This window comes from Bubalus bubalis, chromosome X, assembly GCF_019923935.1.
Source record: "Bubalus bubalis isolate 160015118507 breed Murrah chromosome X, NDDB_SH_1, whole genome shotgun sequence".
NCBI lineage: Eukaryota > Metazoa > Chordata > Mammalia > Artiodactyla > Bovidae > Bubalus > Bubalus bubalis.
In genome coordinates this window covers 129,216,628-129,236,927 of record NC_059181.1, presented here as the reverse complement: position 1 = coordinate 129,236,927, position 20,300 = coordinate 129,216,628, and the positions used below count along the sequence as shown (strand labels likewise).

General features: G+C 39.5%; 1 pseudogene; it reads right to left on the bottom strand.

Annotated features, from left to right (window-relative positions):
* Positions 1-13,745: 13,745 nt before the first annotated feature.
* Positions 13,746-14,857, bottom strand: LOC112582238 (annotated as a pseudogene).
* Positions 14,858-20,300: the final 5,443 nt, after the last annotated feature.

The following is a 20,300-nucleotide window of genomic DNA, read 5'->3' as shown; positions in this document are numbered from 1 at the left end:
AAAGACAATGGAAACAATAACAAATAGCACGAGGTAATTTTAAGGATCAAGTGAGATCATGTGATAATGTTACATTTGCCAAAAGTAACCACAGTTTACAGAAAGTTCTTTCACATGCATTAGTTCATTTAATTCTGCAGGAGCACTTTGAAAATGATAAATGGTTATGTTAGGCACTGTGACAATCACATGCATCAAATTTCTCTCAAATTAACCAGGCCCAAAATGCATAGTAAACATCTCTAAATGTTCATCGCAATCATTTCAATTAATATATAACCCATTTGTTGTGCTTTCATTCCTTCTATTGCTATTTTTTTCTTCTAACATATTTTGGAAAGGTAAAAACCATACCATTCTGTCAGAACAAAGCTACATAAAAATTACTCCAGCTTAAACAGCTTAGATTCTAACTTATTCATTCATTTTCTTTTCTTTTTTTTTCCTTTTTTTAATTATTATTATTTTTCTTTTCTTCAGTTCAGTCACTCAGTTGTGTCCGACTCTTTGCGACCCCATGAATCACAGCACGCCAGGCCTCCCCGTCCATCACCAACTCCTGGAGTTCACTCAAACACACATCCACTGAGTCGGTGATGCCATCTAGCCATCTCATCCCCTGTCGTCCCCTTCTCCTCCTGCCCCCAATCCCTCCCAGCATCAGAGTTTTTTCCAATGAGTCAACTCTTCGCATGAGGTGGCCAAAGTACTGGAGTTTCAGCTTTAGCATCATTCCTTCCAAAGAACACCCAGGGCTGATCTCTTTTAGAATGGACTGGTTGGATCTCCTTGCAGTCCAAGGGACTCACAAGAGTCTTCTCCAACACCACAGTTGAAAAGCATCAATTCTTCAGTGCTCAGCTTTCTTCACAGTCCAACTCTCACATCCATACATGACCACTGGAAAAACCATAGCCTTGACTAGACAGACCTTTGTTGGCAAAGTAATGTCTCTGCTTTTCAATATGCTATCTAGGTTGGTCATAACTTTCCTTCCAAGGAGTAAGCGTCTTTTAATTTCATGGCTGCAGTCACCATCTGCAGTGATTTTGGAGCCCAAAAAAATAAAGTCTGACAATGTTTCCACTGTTTCCCCATCTATTTCCCATGAAGTGATGGGAACAGATGCCATGATCTTTGTTTTCTGAATGTTGAGCTTTAAGCCAACTTTTTCACTCTCCTCTCTCACTTTCATCAAGAGGCTTTGTAGTTCCTCTTCACTTTCTGCCATAAGGGTGGTGTCATCTGCATATCTGAGGTTATTGATATTTCTCCTGGCAATCTTGATTCCAGCTTGTGCTTCTTCCAGCCCAGTGTTTCTCGTGATATACTCTGCATAGAAGTTAAATAAGCAGGGTGACAATATACAGCCTTGACGTACTCCTTTTCCTATTTGGAACCAGTCTGTTGTTCCATATCCAGTTCTAACTGTTGCTTCCTCACCTGCATATAGGTTTCTCAAGAGGCAGGTCAGATGGTCTGGTATTCCCATCTCTTTCAGAATTTTCCACAGTTTATTGTGATCCACACAGTCAAAGGCTTTGGCATAGTCAATAAAGCAGAAATAGATGTTTTTCTGGAACTCTCTTGCTTTTTCAATGATCCAGCGGATTTGGCAATTTGAACTCTGGTGCCTCTGACTTTTCTAAAACCAGCTTGAACATCTGGAATTTCACAGTTCACATATTGCTGAAGCCTGGCTTGGAGAATTTTGAGCATTACTTTACTAGCATGTGAAATGAGTGCAATTTATTTTAATTGGAGGCTAATTACTTTACAATGTTGTGTCGGTTTTGCCATACGTTGACATGAATCTGCCACAGGTGTACATATCTTCCCCATCCAGAACACCCCTCCCACCTCCTTCCCAATACCATCCCTCTGGGTGAACCCAGTGCACCAGCCCCAAGCATCCTGTATCATGCCTCGAACCTGGACTGGCTATTTGTTTCATATATGATATTATACCTGTTTCAATGCCATTCTCCCAAATCATCCCACTGTCTCCCTCTCTCACAGAGTCCAAAAGACTGTTCTATACATCTGTGTTTCTTTTGCTGTCTCGCATACAGGGTTATTGTTACCATCTTTCTAAATTCCATATATATTTAGTGTACTGTATTGGTGTTTTTCTTTCTGCTTACTTCACTCGGCATAATAGGCTGCTGTTTCATCCACCTCATTAGAACTGATTCAAATGTATTCTTTTTAATGGCTGAGTAATACTCCATCATGTATATGTACAACAGCTTTCTTATCCATTCGTCTGGTGATGGACACCTAGGTTGCTTCCATGTCCTGGCTATTATAAACAGTGCTGTGATGAATATTGGGGTACATGTGTCTCTTTCAATTCTGGTTTCCTCAGTGTATACCCAGCAGTGGGATTGCTGGGTCATAAGGCAGTTCTATTTCCAGTTTTTTAGGGAATCTCCACACTGTTCTCCATAGTGGCTGTACTAGTTTGCATTCCCACCAACAGTGTAAGAGGGTTCCCTTTTCTCCACACCCTCTCCAGCATTTATTGCTTGTAGACTTTTGGATAGCAGCCATTCTGACTGGTGTGGGTGGCTTGTCAAGGTTTCCTGGTTAGCGAAGCTTGTGTCGGTGTTCCGGTGGGTGGAGCTGGATTTCTTCTCTCTAGAGTGCAGTGAAGTGTCCCGTAATGATTTTTGAGATATCAATGTATTTGGTGTGACTTTGGGCAGCCTGTATATTGAAGCTCATGGCTATGTTCCTGTGTTGCTGGAGAATTAATCTGCATGGTATATCTTGTTCTGGAACTTGTTGGCCCTTGGGTGGTGCTTGATTTCAGTGTAGGTATGGAGGCATTTGATGAGCTCCTATCGATAAATGTTCCCTGGAGTCAGGAGTTCTCTGGTGTTCTTAGGATTTGGACTTAAGCCTCCTGCCTCTGGTTTTCAGTTTTATTCTTACAGTAGCCTCAAGACTTCTCCATCTCCTTTCAAAGAGAATGGGCTGCCTTTCTGGGTGCCTGATGTCCTCTGCCAGCATTCAGAAGTTGTTTTGTGGAATTTGCTCAGCATTCAAATGTCCTTTTGATGAATTTCTGGGGGAGAAAGTGGTCTCCCCGTCCTATTCCTCTGCCATCTTAGGACCGCCCCCCTATTATTTTAAATTATAGTGTATAAGCAGGCTTTATACTGTGACTTATTGAAGAGTGTGTTTCAAATGATGTAAGTATGAACCCACCTCATTGCTTCTTAAGAACAGTAGTCAAAGTTATAATACTAATAGTTTTATATCAATAAATACATTTGAAAAATGTGGCATTACTGTTGCTCCCCAAATGTTTATACTTCTCTTCTTTTCCACCTTTCCAGCACATAACTGGATTGCTTTCGTTACACACAGAGACATCTAACTAGTTTTGGTCAACAATGCACAAGTGAAAATGGTATGTGTCACTTCTGGGTGCATTCTTTAAGAGCCAGTGCATATTGCATCATATACTCTTTCCCTCTGTTGAGATGACCAACAATCCTAGAGATGACAGATATTCTGTCAACCTGGGTCCTGCAATGATCATGACATCCAACCAAAACTATGTAGCAAAAAACAAGGAAAGAACTTTTGTGATTTTAAGCCATAAGATTCAGAGTTTCTTCCTGCAATACGATGATCCATACTAAATCATACAGACTAAATGATTACAATTTAGGCTCTGAAGTCAAAAAGATCAAGTTTCACTTCAGATGTATAATCTTAAATTATGGAACCTCACTTAACTTAATTTCGTCATTTGTAAACTGGGCAAAAACAATGTTTACCTCATTGGGTTCTTTCCAGAATTAAATGAAGTAATACATATATGTCTATGAAAAGTGTCTAGCACAAAGTATGTCCTCAGTCAATGTTCATCATGTGATTATCATCTAATCCTATAAGGTGAAAGGGACTTGCTGTGCCCATTTTGAAGATGAGAGAATAGTGGCCAACAAAAAATATGTTTGTTTTGAATGAGGTCATAGAATTCATTACTGGCACAATTATACCTAAAATAGAAATCTCCTAACGCCTAGCCCAACTGTTCGATTTTAAAATATAGCATATCTCCTGAATTTAGAATATCTGTTTTAAGGCAGTGGTTCATATCTGAGGACTCCTAACACCCAGGAACCTGTACAGTAGTAATAAAAATCTGTGATTTCTTCTACTGCTTCCAATAGCCTAATATGTAATTTCCCCCACAAAAGACTAACAAAACAAAATTAACAAAAGCATCAAGTTTCTCATCTTTAACATCAATTATATCAGCTCAGCTTGGAAACAAAGTAAAATGAAGGCAATGGTAACACAAAACCTTTACAAACACCAAAATGTATAACAGGAGGTTTTATAATTGTCAAAAGTAGGGCACAAATGTGGATTTGGTAAGTTAATGAGGGATACATGTTGTTATAAACATATTATCCATAAGACAACTGCATATCAGTTACCCAGAAGACATAAAGGCTTTCCCTGCTACTAAAGACAGGGAAAAAAAAAACAGTATATTTTAATAAAGAGACACTAGATAGTGTAGTAAATCTTCCCGAACCACTATTCCATGGACTTGTTACATCAAAATCAGCATGAGTAACTGTTAACAATACATATTCCCAGGCAGTACTTCAGATCAGTAGTTTACAAACGCCTCAGATGATTCTTTTGTGCAATCAGACCTTGGAAACACTTCTGTAGCATATAATATTCTCAGTAGTATCCAGCAGTAAATGCAATGAATTTCAACAGCTGCTTTTCACAGTGGTCTTCAATGTAAATAAATGAGAGAGAAAACTAAAGCACGCTGTATGAAACAATTAGCCAAAGCTTGGGAACTAAGTGCACAGGTTTCCAACGATCTGGCCTGATCCAGGAGTAAAACATACAGCAAAGCCCAGAAAAATATTTATTCAGAGAAACTCAAAATTTGGCATAAAATTTCAGTGAGTAAACAGACTTCCTGAAGACCAGCTCCTGTTGAGCTTCAGATAAAGCTATCTGCTCTAAACTACTGCTTTTCAAACTTTAATGTACATATAAAGCACCCAGGACTTCCTGTTAAAATGCAGATTCTGATACTGTAGGTCTGGAATGGGTCCTGAGAGTCTCCATTTTTTTCCTAAGTTCTCAGCTGATGCTGATGGCCCTCCAGATATTCTAGGACTGATCCTGAAGAACTGTGTATCTTTCAAACAATCCTCCATGAATATATGGTTGTACCATTTAGCTTTCATAAAAATGTTGAAGTTACATTCTCAGGCAAAAAGCTGGAACTCATCTATCTGTGTTTCCATCCCAAAAGAAATATCTGGGTTAACTTTTTAGTGCCTGCCTACATAGCAGGAAAAGACTTTTCAGAGAAACAAGAGCATTTTTAAAATATATACTGAATAAGTTGGAATTCCACGGTTTCTCCTTCCCTGAGCCAGAGTAGCTATGGGCACTTAAGTACTTAATACGCCATTCCATTTACACAGCCAGTCATTCCTTTACAAAGGGTGGTCCTATAGGGTTCTCAAAGCATTTACATTGCCTACCTGTTATCATGCCTATTTTAGCCACTATCCAATCAGATAGCAGTGTACACTTCACTACTTTTTTTAGTAGCTCCTTTTTTTTTTTTTTTTAGTAGTTACTATTTTTTTTAGTAGCTTTCCATGGATTTTTTTTCAAAGCTCAAGTAAAATATGTGGAGAATAGTTAATTCTACATTCTTTTTCACCAGCCAACAACCTAGTGGAAATATTCTACAGAAATGTACTTATTGCTTGATCCCACTAGTTTGGGGTTCATTTGTTTGGATTATATCAGATGCACAAAAACAGGTCGTCAATCACAACACACTATCATGGTTGGTCCATGCATGGTACTCTCATTTACTTATTAATTATTTTAATAATATTATAAGCTGATGATCCCATTAAACCAATTTAGGAACTAGAACATTGCCAACAGCCTACACTAACCTGCTCCTCCCCGTCCCATTCTCCTATCTCACCCTCAGAGATAACCACCATCCTAAATTTTATGATTATGTTTACCAAGTTTTTTCTTTAATTTTATCTCATGTATGTGTGTGTTTGTGTGTAATTCACCTAAGCTATATGATATTTGATTTTGCTTGGATGTGTACATTATAGAAAGGGGAATGATACTGTATAGGGTACCTTTGGGAACTTGCATCTTTTACTCCAACTTACACTATTAAGATTTATCCAGGCTATTGCATGCTGTAGTTCATTGACTTTCAAAGCTTTATAATATTCCATAATGTCAATATATCACAATTTACCCATTCTCCTGTTGATAAGGATTTGTATAACCTCCAGTTTATTACTACTATATTAAATGTTGCTAAGAGTATTTGTGGACATTACTGCTGGTTTCCAGTAGCTAATGTTTCTCTTGGGTAATGGTGATGCAGGCAGGGAGGTGGGAAGGGGAAAACCTGGTAAGAAGAGGGAGATGGTCTGGGCATGAGGTAGGAATAGGACTAGGTAGGTCTAAGTAACTGGTGACTAAGGCAGGCACAGGATGAAGAGACAAGGAAGTCATAGGGACAAGAGGCAGAACAGAAGGAAGGGAGGGAACCAAAAGCTGAAATAAGGCAGAGGGACAAGTATGATAAAGAGGAAGTTGAGCAGGAAAGAGACAGGGCAGCTTTTCCTGCAAAGCTCTCAGATAAAATGCTGGGTTCAGTGTTCTGCATTCTTTCTTTGCTGGATTCCATTATGACTTAGATTCCATTAAAATAGAGTCCAAGATTCCATGACATTTTGTCTTGGAAGATAACTTTGACATTTGAGTATAGCTTTCTTATAAATTAAGAAACAAAGGTCCAAAAGGACTAGCCAAAGGTACCTAACAATCAGGGGCACAGTTTGGAGACAACACAATTCAGAGCTCATAAAAATAATCCCAGGATGACCAGGCAATGGATCAAAGTGCAGCTCTCCCCAGGGTGTAGAGGGGGCTCCTCTTGAAATTAGGGTCACCCTAGATACAGGCAATAAATAATGACCACTCTTTATCCATGAAAGGCACTTTCTATTCCTGTCTTTAAAAAACTGAGACTTCAAAACCATAAATATATTATGCCTTCCTCTATATATATCCTTTCCAAAATCTACAGTTTCTCTCTAGAATATTTGATTGTCTTTCATTGGATTAATTCCTAGGTCATGTTTTTTGATGATACTGTAAAGATCAGTAAAACTGATAAACTTCCAGCAAGACTAACAGTAAAAAAGAAAAAAAGAACATAAATACTCATATCAAAAGTAAAAGAGGGGCTAATACTATAGGTCTTACAAACATTAATGGGCTTCTCTGGTGACTCAGACAGTAAAGAATCTGCCTGTAATGCAGGAGACCTGGGATCAATCCCTGGATCAGGAAGATCCTCTGGAGAAGGGAATGGCAACCCACTCCAGTATTCTTGCCTGGAGAATTCCATAGACAGAGAAGCCTGGTGGGCTACAGTCCATGGGGTCACAAATACTCAGACACAACTGACCAATTAACACTTTCACAAACATTGAAAATATAACAAAGCTATACTACAAACAACTCTATGTACCTAAATTTGTCATCTTGGATAAAATTAACCAATTCCTCAAAAATCACAAACTGTCAAAACTCACTCAAGAAGAGAGAAATCTAAATAGTCATATAATTAAATAAAATGATTATATAGTTTTAAAACTTGTCCAAAAATGGTTTCTCTAGGCCCAGAAGATTTCACTGGAAAATTAAACAGTTAAAGAAATAATGCCAATCTACATAACCTTTCTACAGAAAACAGAGGAGGAAGTAATGCTTCCCAACTCATTTTATGAGGCAACATTAACCTGATATCAAAACCAGATAATAGTGCAAGAAAGTAAAACTACAGACCAATACCCCTCATGATTCATGTAAAAATCCACAAAGTATTAGCAAATTGAATCAGGCAATAGTTAAAAATAATACCATATAACCAAACGGGGTTTATACCAGGAATGCAACTCTGGTTCAATATTCTCAAATTAATCAATGCAATCCAACATATTAAACGATTTTAAAAAAAGAAAAATCACATTATTATATTAATGGGTACAGAAAAAGCACTTGACAAAATTCAATATTAATACATGATTTAAAAACTCAGCAAATTAGGAACGGAAGGAAATTTCTTCAACGTGATAAAGGGCATCCACAAAATTTATAGCTAACATTGTACCTAATGGAGAGAGACTAAATGCATTTCCTCTAGTATCACTATTCTTAGTGCAATAAGGAAAATAAATAAAATGCATATCAATTAGAAAAGAAGAAATTAAATGATCCTTATTTGCTAACAGGCTGCCTAAGTAGAAAATGGAAAATAATCTAAAAACAAATAACCACAAAAAAACTTCCTACTACGAATCTGTAAGTTTAATAGTGTAAAATAAAAAGACAATACACAAAAATCAACATTTGTATATATTAGCAATATAAAATTGGAAACAACTTGCACCCCCCAAAAAAAATTAACATCAATTAAAACACCTCCAGAACATGAGACACTTTAAATACAAACCCAATAAAATATGTACAGGATATTTATGCTGAAAATGACAAAATTTTAATGAAAAGAAAAATCAACAAAGACCTAAATAAGTGGAGAGACATAGTGCTCTTATGGATTCAAAGACGCAATAAAATTTAGACGTTAATTCTCCTCTGCATAATAAATTTAATGCAATCTCTTTAGAAATTTTGTAGGTATTGACAAATTGATTCTAAAATTTATATGGAAAGGGAAAAAAAAAGGAGCAAAAAATATTTTGAAAAAAGAACAAAGTTGGAAGACTCACACAACCCAAATTTTAAAAGTACTGTAACACTGTAGTAATCAAGATTGTCAAAAGGAAAAACAAATAGATCGATGGAACAGAACAGACAGGCCAAAATTAGATCCAAACACATATAGTAAACTGATTTTTAGCAAAGGTGAAAATACTATGTGATGGAGAAAATAGTCTTTTTGAGAAAACAAAATGGTGCTGTATTAGCTATTTGTACACCCAAGTTCCTAACAGTATTATTAACAGTACCCAAAGAGTAATGCAACCAAAGTGACCATCAACAGAAAAATTGATAAGCAAATTTGGTATACACATATATTATTCAGCCTTAAAAAGGAAGAAAAGTCTGGCATATGCTACAATACAGATGAACTTTGAGGGTATTATGCTAAACAAGTCAGACAAAAAGACACATACTATATAATTACACTTATATAAGATATCTACAGTAGTCAAAAGCAGAAGAAAAATAGAGTATTAAAAAGCAGAGACATTACTTTGCCAACAAAGGTCCATCTAGTAAAAGCTATGGTTTTTCCAGTAGTCATGTATGGATGTGAGAGTTGGACCATAAAGAAAGCTGAGTGCCAAAGAATTGATGTTTTTGAACTGTAGTGTTGGAGAAGACTCTTGAGAGTCCCTTGGACTGCAAAGAGATTCAACCAGTTCAGCCTAAAGGAAATCAGTCCTGAATATTCATTGGAAAAACTTATGTTGAAGCTGAAACTCCAATACTTTGGCCACCTGATGCAAAGAACTGACTCACTGGAAAAGCTCCTGATGCTGGGAAAGATGGAAGGTGGAAGGAGAAGGGGATGACAGAGGATGAGATGGTTGGATGGCATCACTGACTCAATGGAGATGAGTTTGAGTAAACTCCGGGAGTTGGCTATGGACAGGGAGGCCTGGCGTGCTGCAGTCGATGGGTTGCAAAGAGTCAGACATGACTGAGCGACTGAACTCAAAGCAGTAGTCAAATTTATGGAAACAGTAGAATGGTGGTTAGCAGGGGCTGGAGGAGAGAAAAATGGGGAAATGTTCTTTACTGGGTATAGAATTTCAGATTTACAAGATGAAAACATTCTAGAGATTGGTTATACACAATATGAAAGTATTTAACACTTCTGAAAATATTTAACACTACTAGAAATGGTAATGCTTCCCTGGTGGCTCAGTGACAAAGAACTCACTTGCCAATGCAGGAGACAAGGGTTTGATCCCTGGGTCAGGAAGATCCCTTGGAGAAAGAAATGGCAATTCACTCCAGTATTCTCATGGACAGAAGAGCCTGGCAGACTATAGTCCATAGGGTGGCAAGAGTCAAACATGACTTACCAACTAAACCACCAACAGAAATCGTAAAATAATAAATTTTATGTTATGATTTTTACCACAATTTTTAAATTTAAATTTTTTAAAATAAAAAATTGTGCCAGAAAAACCACTAGTAGACTAGTGGTTTTTCTGGAGCAGGGTTAGGGATAACAGAGATCAACAGTAAATGTGAATGAAAGATTCTCTTGGAGTGATGAAAATGTTCTAAAATAGTCATAGCAATTGTTGCACAACTTGGTAAATTTATTTTTGAATCATGACTGATTTGTAAACTTTAAAAGGGTTAATTATATGCAAAATATGTTTCCATAAAGTTCTTATTAAAATAAATAATTCAGGAACACTATTAATAAGCCATATCTGCTTTATTATAAATTATCCTTAGATTATGGTACCAAAAGCATGATTTATAATAGAAAAAAAAGGACAAAATGGACTTTATGATATTTACCACCTACCAGAGTAATGGAAATAAAAGCAAAAATAAACAAATGGGACCTAATTAAACTTATAAGCAAGGTGAAAAGACAGCCTTCAGAATGGGAGAAAATAGTAGCAAACAAAGCAACAGACAAAGAATTAATCTCAATATTATACAAGCAGCTCATGCACCTCAATTCCAGAAAAATAAATGACCCAATCAAAAAATGGACCAAAGAACTAAACAGACATTTCTCCACAGAAGACATACAGATGGCTAACAAACACATGAAAAGATATTCAGCATCACTCATTATCAGAGATTGCAAATTAAAACCACAATGAGGTACCATCTCATGCTGGTCAGAATGGCTGCTATCCAAAAGTCTACAAGCAATAAATGCTGGAGAGGGTGTGGAGAAAAGGGAACCTTTTTACACTGGTGGGAATGCACACTAGTACAGCCACTATGGAGAATAGTGTGGAGATTCCTTAAAAAACTGGAAATAGAACCCCCATATGACCCAGCAATCCCACTGCTGGGCATACACACTGAGGAAACTGGAATTGAAAGAGACACATGTTCCCCAATGTTCATCACAGCACTGTTTATAATAGCCAGGACATGGAAGCAACCTACATGTCCATCAGCAGACGAATGAATATGAAAGCTGTGATACATATACACAATGGAATATGATTCAGCTATTAAAAAGAATGCATTTGAATCAGTTCTAATGAAGTGGATGAAACTGGAGCCTATTATACAGAGTGAAGTAAGTCAGAAAGAAAAACACCAGCACAGAATATTAACACATATATATGGAATTTAGAAACATGGTAACAATGACCCTATATGCAAGACAGCAAAATAGACACAAATGTAAAGAACAGACTTTTGGACTCTGTGGGAGAAGGTGAGGGTAGAATGCTTTGAGAGAATAGCATTGAAACATGTATATTACCATACATAAAATAGATCGCCAGTCCAAGTTCAATGCATGAGACAGGGCACTCAGGGCCGGTGCACTGGGATGACCCTGAGGGATGGGACGGGGAGGGAGGTGGGAAGGGTGTTCAGGATCAGGGACACATGGCTGATTCATGTCAAGGTACGGCAAAAATCACTACAATATTGTAAAGTAATTAGCCTCCAATTAAAATTTATTAATTTTTAAAAAAAGAAAAAGAAAAGCTACAAACATGAAGATGTATGCAAATCACACAGCCAACAAGACATGTTCATAATGTATAAAGAACCCTCAAAGCTCAACAGTAAGAAAACAAATAATCCAATTTTAAAACATACAAAGAACCTGACCATATACAAATGGAAAAAAACAGACAGATGTTAAACATCATTAGCCATAGGGAAATGCAAATTGAAACAATGACAAGATACCACTACATACCTATTATAACACCTAAATAAAAAATAACAATACCAAGAGTTTATGAGGATGCAAGAAACTACAACTCTCATATACTGCTCATGGGATCATATACACTGGCAAATGATTTGGCCATTTGTTACAAAATTAACCATAAAGTTTATCATAATGATACAGCAATCCCATCCCTGGGTATTTACTCTAAAGAAAATTGGTATTCACACTAAACTCTCCACAGAATATTTCTTGAGAGTCTGTTCATAATTGCCCAAAACTGGAAGCAATCAAATGACCATTAACAAGTCAATGGATAAACAAACTGTGGTAAATCCATATAATGGACTACTACTTAGCAATAATAAAGAATGAACATATCACAACATGGATAAATCTCCAGAGAACTGCTGAGTGAAAGAAGCCAGTCTTAAAAGGGTTACATACTGTATGTATGTTCCAAACTGTGGAAAATTCTTAAAGAGATGAGAATACCAGACTACATTACCCCCCTCCTGAGAAACCTGTATGCAGTTCAAGAAGCAACAGTTAGAACAATACATGGAAAAATGGACTGGTTCCAAAGTGAGAAAGGAGTACATCAAGGATGTATATTGTCACCCTGCCTATTTAATTTCTATGCAGAGTACATCTTGCCAAATGCTGGGCTGCATAAAGCACAAGCTGGAATCAAGATTTCTGGGAGAAATATCAATAACCTCAGATATGCAGATGACACCACCCTTATGGCAGGAAGCAAACAAGACTAAAGAGCCTCTTGATGAAAGTGAAAGAGGAGAATGAAAAAGTTGGCTTAAAACTCAACATTCAGAAAACTAAGATTATGGCATCTGGTCCCATCACTTCATGGCAAATACATGGGGAAATAATGGAAACAGTGAGAAACTTTATTTTCTTGGGCTCCAAAACTACTGCAGATAGTGACTGCAACAATGAAATTAAAAGTTGCTTGCTCCTTGAAAGAAAAACTATGACAAACCTAGACAGCATATAAAGGAGCAGAGACATTACTTTGCTGACAAAGGTTTGAATAGTCAAGGCTATGGTTTTTCCAGTGGTCATGTATGGATGTGAGAGTTGGACCATAAAGAAGGCTGAGTGCCAAAGAATTGATGGTTTTGAACTGTGGTGCTGGAGAAGACTCTTGAGAGTCACTTGGACAGCAAGGAGATCAAACCAGTCAATCCTAAAGGAATTCAACCCTGAATATTCACTGGAAAGGCTGATGCTGAAGCTCCAATACTTTGGCCAACTTATGCGAATAGCCCAATCGTTAGAAAAGCCCCTGTTGCTGGGAAAGATTGAAGGTGGGAGGAGAAGGGGACGACAGAGGATGAGATGGTTGGATGTCATCACTAACTCAATGGACATGAGTTTGAGCAAGCTCCAGGAGATAGTAAAGGATAGGGAAGCCTGGTGTGCTGCAGTCTGTGGGGTCACAGTGAGTCTGAGATGACTGAATGACTGAACAACAACAACAATTGTATGATTCCATGAATATGACATTCTGGGAAAAAAACGATAGTGATAGAAAACTGATCAGTTGTTTACACAGCGAATAGAGGTTAGAAGTGAGTAGAGGGTTTAAGTCTATTGGAACAGCACAAGGGAGCTTTCAGAGGAGAGGGAACTATTCTGTATCTTCATTGTGGTGGTAGTTTTGTGATTCTATGTGTGTGTAAGAACTCATAAAAATGCACACCAAATAAGACAACTTCACTGTATAATAATTTTTTTTTTTAATTTCAGTAAGTATTTATTGAGTGCCTGTTACACGTAAGATTTTGTTTCATATACTTGGGACACATCAGAGGATAAAACAACAGTCCCTGCCCTCACGGAGCTTACAGTCTAGCATTTATGATGATTTCACCTGGATGCAGTCACCCTGGGCAAGTCACTGGGCCTCTGTCTTCAGCCACCTGATGCAGGAGTAAGGAGGCCCACCTCAGACCTGGGTAACTGACCAGCTGTGCTGCTGCTAAGCTGCTTCAGTCATGTCCTACTCTGTGCTACCCCATAGATGGCAGCCCACCAGGCTCCGCCATCCCTGGAGATGCCAAACAGGGCACCTACCCCCAGCCCACCATCCACACAGTCAACAAGACTGGAAGCTGGCTTTTAATAATAAAGTACAGGAGAAGAGGGCACAGGGACTGGAGCTGGTAGTCTGCTAGGCTGCTGCCTCGGGGCCTGGGCTGGCTACATGAACTGCTGCTGCTGCTGCTGCTTCTTGGTGGCTGCCTTGCTGGAAAGGTCCTTGGCATTCTCCGGAGCTGCCACTGCCATCTCCTTGGCCTTCTTCTTGGCTTCCTTGGCTGTTTCACCAAGGGTTTTGGGAGGAGCCTCACCTTGCAGCTTGGCCAAGATGTATTCAAAACCTTTCATAGTCATGGTCACGTTGCTTTTGAACTGTGTAAGACCAAATTCCTGGACATCTCTGGAGACACCAAATAAGCCAGAGGAGACCCAGGTTTCCTGGCAGATTTCAGTCCAGCCACTGTTATCAGAGTTCACACAGTAAACACATCATTCCTCCACCACCATCAGCTGGGTGTGGTTGATGTTCCAGATGAAGGTGGCCATGGTCTGGTTTCATGGGTCCACAATAGAATCTTCCAGGATGTACACTGAGTGAGCAACACTGGCAGGAAACAGTTGCTCAGCCCAGCGGGCATCCTGTTCATCTTGGTCAGGAGTCCTCAGACAGGAGCTTCTGGTCAGAGGTCACCTCTCGGTGCACTATGTCTTCCATCAAGGCATGTTTGCTATGGGGATTTGGGACCACTGCCAGAAGGCAGCAAACACTTGGTCCCAGGAACTCCAGAGCATGCTCTGGCCCAAGAAATACTCCACCATCATTCTGGCCAGGGCGGGCTCAGTGCCGGGGCAGCATTAGGCGTGTGGAGCCCTGGGAACATGTGGAGGCCAGGCTGGAGCTCAACGCTCGGCCACCAGGCTAGCGGCAACTCAGTTGCTATAGCGCTGCACCCAACCAGCCACCACCACTGCTGCCATGAGGGATAACTTTTAAAATAGAATGAAAAACTAATCCTGATTCAAGGAGGTTAAATGATAAATTTTATGTTATGCATTTTATCTCAATTTAAAAAAATCAATGCATCAATCAATCCTAGTTCAATCACTTTCAGTTCTCTGACCCCGGGCAACTTGACTTCATTTTATCTGTACATAAAATGTGAATAATAAAACTGCCTACCTCATAATCTTATCATGAGAATTAGATACAAATTTTATATAATATGCTTGCCATATGACAAGGGTTCAGTAAATGTTATTAATTTTACCCTGTAGATAATTTCTCCCTTTTGAATCCACCCTAAACAAGTCCTTGAGAATATTTTTATTAATATATATGCACCTTCATTTTTTTCTATCCCTCCACAAGGTGTTGTTTATTTAGCAAACAGGTGGACCCCCAGGAGAGACTCAAATTCCTACTAATGAGTCCTTCAATCAATTTCCAGCCATGGTCCATAAGAATTTGCCCCATTACCAGGGTATCATGCTTACACTAAGCCTCCTCTTCTGGAGACAGAGTCTTTTACACCAGGCAGTCCTGCCATCACCCCTGTATCCCAGGTATATTCCCCTCTCTAAAAAAGTTACCACTGATGTTTCACTATAACCTTAACAGAGAGGGATTCTAGATTCACCAGTGGAGAATAACAAGAGCGAAGCAACAAAACGAATAGAAAGGTAGGATACTAGACATATTTTCCCAACTTCACAGTTGGTCAAGGGCCAACTATTTCAGCCCATTTTTCTTTAACAATCCCCTCCCCCAAATTGAGACATGGAATTTATCCCAGTCCACCCTATCATCTAGGAAAATCTTTGGAAAAATGAAACACCGGGTCTAGCTACTGGGTTTGATTTTGGATGCAACATTTGTGCAGGCCACAGCTCCGACAAATCTGTTCTATGCAACAAATTATTATTTACTCTGTTCATCATTATCCTGCACTCTGTCTCATTTGCAAAAACATGTTTCAGATGCTATTTGCTCCATAATGTTCCACTGAGAAACAAAGCATGCATCATGCCCCCAACAGTAGCTCCCAGAGCATACAGTTGCCAGCATCAGAACCCATCATAAAGAAGAGAAAGAAATTTCCATCTCCCGCCCCCTCATGATCAAACTGGGGCTTCAGCCCACACAGATCTGTCACTCTGAGAAGGCTCCCCAGTCACAGCATCATCTTTGCCAAGAAAGAACAGAGAAAATTGTATCTCAGAGCTACACAAAGTTAACTTTTCTATTCTAGCCTGTATTTTAGCAGCACTGTCTTCTTAGAACAATTATCTCAAAAGTACAAACTCAGTTTTCACCTAAAGTGGAAAACTGATTTGGAAGAGGAGTGTCCTGGACTAAGTTCACACCAGATCCTAAAATCATATTGCAAAAGAACCAAACCATAGAATGGTGGAACACAGAATGTAAGATTTGGCATAATCAGAAAAAAGGAGGGGGGGGGGAAGGAAACAAAATCTCCTTTGACAGGCCCCCTCCTGAACTTGTCATCTGAGATGAAAAGAAATATTCTTTGAAAAAGAATTAAATATGGGGTTTCTATCCTGCCATTCCGCTATCCCAAAATAGTAGCACTAACACTGATTCACAAACACACACTGCAATCAAAACCTTAACCCATGCTCTAAGCATCAGTTCAAAGGTCCTCCCTTTAAGGAAGCTTCTTTAAGCAGCCTGACCCGTATCTCATTTTCTGTCCCAATCTCCCTAGCGTAAGTTTATAACTGTGTTGTGTGCTGCTTAGTCATGGTGGGAAAAAATGTAAGGCTTCCCTTCCCAATTAAATGGTAGGCTCAAGAGCAAGGAGTTTGTTTATAACATCCCTGTCGGTAGGTGATTCTCAAATGCTTGCTGCTCAACTATAAAACACTGAAGGGAAGTCGCTCAGTCGTGTCCGACCCTCAGCGACCCCATGGACTGCAGCCCACCAGGCTCCTCCGTCCATGGGATTTTCCAGGCAAGAGTGCTGGAGTGGGGTGCCATTGCCTTCTCCGATAAAACACTGAAGTGCTAAGGAAACTTAAGCAACCCTGGCTCCCACTGGGTCCACAGAGACTCACATACAGAGGGCCACCCATGAAACCATTTCAGTGTTGAGAAGAAGGTACCTACTGACAATCTATACAATCCAGAAAGCTGTTTGTTGCTATCATATTAATGAAAAATTGTCCCAAATACTCAATACCAAACATTTAAGTATGGAGATTCATGTACTCACAGGGAGATAGAGGCTCAGGCAATGCAGCCCATTGAAAGGCTTAAAGAAGATCTGTGTTGGAGGAGGCAGGATGTGGGCTGGAAATCTTGCCTCGCTTATTATGCCTTCTTTCACTGCTCATATTCACAAATGTAACATTTTGCAAGTAACCGAGTTCAAAGGCCAGTATTTCCTCAGGTCCAACAGACTGAAAGTGGGTGTTCCTCTATGTTCTTGGGAAGAAAAAGTTCCAGTGGCACAAATTCATCTGCAAGTCTTGTGTCAATGCCAAGACTGTAGTACAAGTATAACAGGAACAGGGGAAGGTGCCTGGACTGGGAAAGCCAAAGCAAGAGATGTATATATACAGGGCAAAGTATAGGTATGAGCAAGGCAGGTAAACCAAAAAAGGTCACAGTGGACGAGGGTAGAAGTCAGACAGGTCATGAGGAGTCTGGAAACACATGGGTACCAGACAGCGAGGCAAGAATTGACTTGACCAATTAAAGTAAATACAATGGATGTGGAGGCAGAGTCCCAGTTATGCCACAGGTTGTATCTCCAACAGCCTAAACTCCTTTATCTATGAAACAGGGACAGTTAAACCTACTTAACTGCCTACCTCACATGCAGTCATAGGGAGCAAAGAAGATAAAGCACATCTGAACATGCCTGCTAAATTCTAAATCGCTGTTCAAATGTAAGTGACTGCTGTGATGAGATCATTTTGTGGACAAGGAGAAATATGTGGCACTACCGGACTGGTAAGCCCAGTAGTGAGTCCAGAACTTGCATCATAGACCACAGAAATGCAAAAATAGATCACAGCAGCAGAAAGAAGATTCCTAGAGTAGCAACAACAAAGAGGCCATGAAACTAACATCCTTCCACAGCAGGAAGTATCTTACATAAGCTAAGGCAGGACACAATGAAAAGGCAAGACTTTATCTTCCCTCTTAACAGAATAAAAGTAATATCATGCATTTTTGAGCACCTACTGTGGACCCATATGGGATTGCAGGAGGAAGGGGAGGAGACCCATGAGGGAGTGGGCTGACCTGTTCCTTGCCTCAGTGAGTGGCACTAACACCCACCCAGTGGTCCAAACCAGAAACCTGAGAGTCAATTCTAGACTTCTCCTCCCTGCCTCTGGCCCTTCTCATCCGATTAATCAGTAAGTCCTATCGATTTTGCTCCCAAACACCTCTAAAATCTGTGCTTTCTCTCAATTTCTATTGCCATGGTACTCACTCCCTCAGTCCTCCAATATCTCAACCTCCTAATCAGCATCCATGCCATCAGTCATCTTTGTAAATCACTAATCAGATCATATAAGTATTTCACACAAACCTCTACAATGGCTCACCACCACTGCATGTAACCTGAAGTTCAATGGATAAAACAAGACAATATAATAAGCACATGCTGAATGGTATGTTGCAGACAACAGGCACTGAAAGAGATGAGAAAAAGCAACACAGGTTCCCTCACTGGGGAAGAATACAAGGAGAGGAGGAGACTTACACTGGGTCTCAAAGAACTGACAGAATTAGAAAAGTTGGAAGTACGTAAGTATGTCTGCATCTGAGGATATGTGTGGGGGTGGGGGGTGGGAAAATCACAGAGATTTTTAAGAAGGAGAATTAAACCTCAGGAACACAATGAGCTTCCTAAGATTCAGGGGGATAATGTCAGCCCCCACACAGCATCAAAAAAGCACATTTCCAGTTAATAAGGTGGCTTGTTCTTTGCTTTCTGAAAATGGAGAAATTAAATTATCTGCTTTGAAAATGCTGCCTTAGAAGCACTTGGCAAACAGATTGAATATGGAGCCACCATCCTGGCAGAAGATAAATCAGATACAGAATGGCTCTGACAAAGCTCAGAACATGTGGCGAAAACTGAGAGAGACAGGACCTGGATTCCAGCCATATCCAGTGTGTCAAGATCCCTGAGGGGCAACTGCAAGAAGGAAGCTAAATCAAAAGCAGTATTTAAGGAGACTATCATTTACAGAAACAGCGCCCCTTCCAAAAAAAAAAAAAAATAGTAGCAATGGGATGCATTTAAAAAAAAAAAAAAACTTTAATATGGAAGTGAGACAAACAGCAGGCAAATGCACAGAGGCTGACACAGCTGTTTCTGTGTTTAAAAAACTGGGAAGCTTTTGGAGAATCCAGCCATTCCAATTCTTGGTACTGTGACTCCCACATGATACTAATATGTTTGGCTGAGAGTTGAGAAGTTCATAGAATCAAACTGATTTTTTGCCCATTTCTATGATACCAAATGCACAGCTTTTATTAGTGGTTGGTTTGGTGTTTTTTTTTTTTTTGGCTGTGCCACACAGCCATCATACAGGAACTTAGTTTCCCCTCCGGGGATAGAACTTGCGCCCCCTGCAGTGGAAGCACAGAATCTCAACCACTAGACCAGCCAGGAAGTCCCTTTATTGGTGGTTTTTATTGACATAACTCAGAGAAGGCAATGGCACCCCACTCCAGTACTTTCGCCTAGAAAATCCCATGGATGGAGGAGCCTGGAAGGCTGCAGTCCATGGGGTCGCTAGAGTCAAACACAACTGGGCGACTTCCCTTTCACTTTTCACTTTCATGCATTGGAAAAGGAAATGGCAACCCACTCCAGTGTTCTTGCCTGGAGAATCCCAGGGACGGAAAGCCTGGTGGGCTGCTGTCTTTGGGGTCGCACAGAGTCGGACACGACTGTACCTGCAACAGAACAGATTGGCATAACTAATTGTGATATCATGTTATTGGTCAAGTCAAATTCACGTTTTGGGGACTGTTTTCTGCCTCTGCATAGTAAACACAAAATATTCCTAGTTCATGATGTTGACATTGGAAAGAACAGCCTTGGTTCCCTGGTCAGAGAAAGAATCTGGGCCTGAGTGGAATACACCAAAAGGAGGGATTTAGGATTTGTATAGCATTGAAGATTCTGCCTAGGACTTCTGGAGAATAGATACATAATAGATCATAATGATAGGTGATAGAGATAGATGACAGACCTATATGATGAGATATAGATGA